This window comes from Pygocentrus nattereri, chromosome 22 (genome assembly GCF_015220715.1).
Source record: "Pygocentrus nattereri isolate fPygNat1 chromosome 22, fPygNat1.pri, whole genome shotgun sequence".
In the NCBI taxonomy this organism is placed as follows: Eukaryota; Metazoa; Chordata; class Actinopteri; order Characiformes; family Serrasalmidae; genus Pygocentrus; species Pygocentrus nattereri.
In genome coordinates, this window is record NC_051232.1 from 25,902,366 (window position 1) to 25,907,600 (window position 5,235).

The 5,235-nt window shown below is 41.3% G+C and overlaps 1 long non-coding RNA gene across 1 annotated transcript; it reads left to right on the forward strand.

Annotated features, from left to right (window-relative positions):
* Window positions 1-979: 979 nt before the first annotated feature.
* LOC108414627 lies at window positions 980-3,390 on the forward strand. The gene is made up of 3 exons (XR_001856885.2): window positions 980-1,251; window positions 2,043-2,116; window positions 3,003-3,390. It is a non-coding gene; the product is annotated as an uncharacterized LOC108414627 (long non-coding RNA).
* Window positions 3,391-5,235: the final 1,845 nt, after the last annotated feature.

Below are 5,235 nucleotides of genomic sequence, written 5' to 3' on the forward strand. Positions count from 1 at the left end.
ACAGTCTGGTACCAATCAGTTATGATGACGCTGCATATAATAATTAGCGTATCTTGGTGGGATCATTTACTGGGCAAGCGGGCGAGTGAATGTGGACTGGCTCCCTTCAGCTGTGCTGCTCTGGGAGCTGCATTATGAAGTCAGCTATTGAATGGCAAACAAATCCTTTATCATGACTATTTTGGTCACAGCTGAATAAAGAATTTGCTGCAGGTTACCTTTTACAGAGCTGTCTGGTTAGCTTACCAATCATTAGACTCATTAGATGTAGAACCTAGTGAATGCACCCTAATTCAATAACGTCTATGGCCTTTCTGTATGAAAATGGACTTGATTCAAATGCATTATTTTTGATGTGGGGGTAGAGTGGAAATTGATCTCACAACATCAATTTGTATAACATTTTAATACTCGGATACATTACAATACAACGGATTAACACACTCTCAGAGAGAAAGGTATGAAACTGTCACTGGGGCAGGACCCCTATTGCCACTGGGGTGGGACTCTCAAGGGTACATCTCAGGACCTTTAGTCAGGGAACATAACTGAACCATAAAAAAAAAACCCACTGAAATTAGATCTTCTGAGTCGTCCTGACTCCACACACTCATCTCAACGCTTTTACTCTTCTGTTACTTAGAACTGTTGTTCTAAAACATATTTAAGGTACATAGTTGGCCCTTAAAACCACTGTTGTACCTTCGAGGGCACACTTACTTTGTTTTCACCTTGATGAATGAAAAATGTACCTGCACAGTATTTTATTTGTAACTGCGCAGGCCAGGTTTTATTACAGAAGGCAAAGGTGTTAACCACTAACCCTAACCAACCACTATTTATAACACATATGGACATTTCTTTGTATCACATTCATCAAATAAACATTTATAAAATGAAACACATACACAACAACGTACTTTGCGGCACTTTAATAAGTGAAGGCTATTGGTCTTCAGCTGCAAGTGCATGCATCAGACTCAATGAATGAAATAGAATCAGCGAGGTGCCTTTTCCAGTCTTGAGAAACTGGCTGCTATAATTTACTACAACCACCAGATGTCACTGTTGTCCGTGCTCCAAAGTAGTGGCTCTTCAGCGTCGTAAGGAAGAAGCCCAAAAAGTCTTCACAAGGCTTCGTCTGCACGTCGCCACTGGAAACGTGAAACCAAAAAACGGACATAAAGCATGGGTTTCAGTACTGAAGGCGGAGTGAGTGGAAACCGGGGCTGCCTCCAGAAAGCCTAACAGGTACTGCTTTTCCCTCCGCCTTCCTCTGTGAGCCGGAAACCGTTTTGGGGACTGCGTCTCATTAGCTAGTTAACTGCCCTGATTCCGGTGTGGTGGCCTGGCCTGTCTCACGTCCCGGTCTTCTACACGAATAAATGCAGATTTATTAAAAACTCCCCCTGTTGGCTAGCGCTCCAGAATGACTTGGCTTTGTTTTACGTGTAGTAAAATGCCTTTAAACTGTCCTCATTGTTGCCTTTGTCCACGAATTGAACAGAATGGTGCTGCTCTGTTTATCAGAGTTGCTGCATTAAATGTAACTGTAAAGCCTTTCTCACACTGACTGAAACCATTTTCACAGAAGTCCCCATCTTAGTTTAACTAGAGCCGGTTTATGAGGAGCCGGGCCGCTTCCCATTCCCCCGTTATATCAAATACAAGCCTGCTGAACAACAACAGAGGGCGCCCGCGAGTGGGTCCTCAATGAATGGGAGTGAATGGAGCTCAACGGCTAAAAACGGACAGTTAAAATAGTTTGTGATCACTCGACCTGAACTTGTACAATGTAGTCTGATTTCCATTTTAGTGTTTGGAATGTATTTCAGCATCGAGATGAATTTCAAATCTATAAAAATACATGTCTATATATAATTTTTTCCATATGGGTGTTTGCTTGCCCTCCAGTACAGGAGAGAGTCCTGTTTAAAATGCTGACTGCTCAATGTTTGTTAGTGCATTTCATCTGCGAATAATTTGCTGATTTGATTCTATACTTTGAGATGCTTTGCTTTACATTTTTTTTCTATCCTCAGGAACAAAAGGGATGAACATTAAAGAAGTGGACGGGTACTGGCTGAGGAAGAGGTGCTTTTACACGGGGGAAAATGTATGTGCCGGCAGGAGGCGGTGTTGCATCCGAAATGAACAGTAATAAATGCCAATCAACACTGGAACTACAAAAAAGTTTAAGAAGCTCGGCAGTTTATTATTCTTTCTGACAACATTTCAGCCATACAAGATTTGGCTTTATTCGCTTTCTGTAGTTCTGGTTTCGCTTAGCTGTCTCTTAAGTGCCTCAGTTGTCCACTGTGTCGATGCTGCCCTACATTTGAAATGCTGGATCACTATATAGAAAACTATTATAGGGAACAGAGTTTGTGATGGTAGTAACAACACTGTGTCATATTGAATTGCTCATTACTTACAAACAATGCAGCAAATTATGTGTATTCTCTATCTTCCAGGGTACATCGGGTGCACAGTATTTACTCTGAGACTGGATTTTCTTTACTAAAATTTCAGACGCCACTACTAAATGGCAGAATACCAAAATAGTGCACTTTGTTATTAATAGCTAGAAGCTATCTGAGTTCAGCTGCAGTCTTATTGCTATTGTATTTCACCCATGCTGTAGATGAAATGCAGCCCTCGTAGAAACTGACAAATGACATTACAGTATCTGTCTAAACCGTCTGTCACATCTTCAAAACCAGCCCTGTTGCTTTTCAGTGTATCCACTGGTCCACCTCTTCACTGGTGTGACGACAGGCTTGTTGGTTTTGAGTTTTTGCCTATAGGTTGGGATGAACAAAACTGTGGTCAGAATGCCTGAGATCTGCCATGTGGCAGCATGGTAAGCAATTTTAATGGTGGTGTAACAATTGTCCACAAGTGACATGCTGTCTGTATTTTTGTGAAGTTTGAACTGTTAAAGTCTCTCATAATGATGACCAGTAACTTCAGATTCTCTCTCTCTCTCTCTCTAATTTCAGTGCATCCATCATGGAATTACTCGAGTCTGGTGGAATGTTAACAGTGACAAGAATGAACAAGCAAACTTTTTGGAGGTAGTAAAACAGTTTGCAGTTGATGAAAGGTGACTCTAGATGAGGAATGCATGAATTTAACAGTACTGTGACTTCTTTACCCCAACGTTCATTGACACAGAAGCACATTCCTTCCCCCATTGTTTTTGCTGGTGATCTCTGTGTATCTGTTCAGTCAGATCAGAAAACCAGAAGCAGAGGGCAGACCCAGGCCATGTCTGCTGACACTTCTTCCTTTCTTTCACCTCTTCACCAGCTAGAGCAGAGACCGTTGTGAGGATTTCCCAAAACTCTGAAGGTTTTTGAATAAATTCCAGAATAAAATTAGGTAAAATGTTGTCTCTGAAGGTCAATAACTCTTACCTGCTCTGACTGACAAAGGTTTACATAAAATAGCTGATATTAACAAACAAAAACAAACACAAGAAATTGTGTCTTGATCTCCAGTAGATACATATAGTAGAGTCATTCACAACAATGGCATTAAAGCTACTTAAGTTTCTTCTTGATTTTTGTTTTGTTTTTTAGACTTTGTTAGTTAATTGTGGAAATGAGTTGACGGGATGTACTTTTTAGCTCTCCGTTTGGTGTCTTTTGATCCCTTCCTCATATGCAATGTAATGGCAAGAAAGCACAGTCGCCATATAATTTTAATAATAAAATTAGTGTAATTGATTACCAAAATAAATAATTCATAGCTGTACAAAGTGAAACCTTTTCAATGGGATTAGGACATGTATTTAAAAATATTTAAATCCCCTCACAAAATGTAACCCAAGTTGCCACCAATGGATCCGAGTGTTGTGCTACCAGACGTTCTCACCACATGTACACAGCTACAGTCAGGCAGTGGATCATGAGTCTGTTCTTTGAAACAGCAACCTCTAGTGATTGATAGCAGTAGCATATCACCCTGAATGCAGCCAGTCAATGAGCAATTTTGAAATCTATCAGTAATCAGAATTGAGTGAGTTGTTTATGCATAGCTCAATAAATTGTTTACACTGATGAACTGATAACATTCTGTTTGGTAAGATTTGAACCATGATAGGGCTGTCCCTGTGATTCCATCCATGTTTTCTAACATTTCTAGGAGAATATTGTGGTCTATTGTATTGAAAGCTGCACTGAGGTCACGTAGCACTAACAGGGATACGTAGCCTTGATCAGAGGCAAGAAGATCCTTAGTTATCTTAACTAATTGATTCAACTTGTAACAAAAATCTTGAATGAGTGCATGAGTCCAAGTCTGGTGGAGGAGGGATAATGGTCTGGAGCTGTTTTTTAGGGTTTGGGCCACTTTATTACAGTGAGGGTTAATGTGAATGCTACAGCATACAAAGACCTTTCAGACAATAATATGCTTTCAACTTTGTGGCAACAGTTTAGGAAAACCCTGTCATGTTCCAGCACGTCTGTGCCTCTCTGCACAAAGCTACATCTATAAAGACATGGTTTGATACGTTTGGTGTGGATGAACTCCAGCGGCCTGCACAAAGATCCAAAATCTTGTGGAAAGGCTGTTATAGTTGCAAAAGCCAACTCCATGTTTCATCCCATGGTTTTGAACAGGGATATCCAAAATGTTGATATAGGTGTGATGGTCAGGGGACCACATACTTTTGGCCATATAGTGTATTTGGACAAAGTTCTGTCCACTTCCTGGGGGTAAAGCAGGGGAGACAAAGATTGGAGCGAAATCAATATCACTTTAGAAAGGAAAGAGTAACTAAAACACACCACACCATGTGTCCTCAAGGTGGAGCTCTTGTGGGGTTTTCTGGCTGTGGTCAATCTTCAGGATAAACCCCCCAAAAAAAAAGGTTGTCTAGTGTGAGACTTGGTGGCTTTGTGGGAAAAGCCTTGCCTCGTATCCAAGAGGTTCCTGGTTCAAATCTGGCCTAGTCTCTGGTGTGCATGTGGTGGTGGAAGAGGAGAAAGAGAGAGATGGCAGGGAGAGTGACAGAAGCAGAGAAGAAGAGCAGCGGTCTTCCTTCGAGAAGCCGCTCAAAATGAGGGTGATAGGTTTTATACATGACAGCTGTATATTTAGGAACTAAGTCGAAAAGATCAAATTCTCACGTCCTGCTCTATAACCCCTTGTTTTCTGCTTCCTGGAGGCCCCGGGGGGGAGCTCGGATTATTTCCCCCCTTCTCAGGTACTGCCCTCCGGCCATCC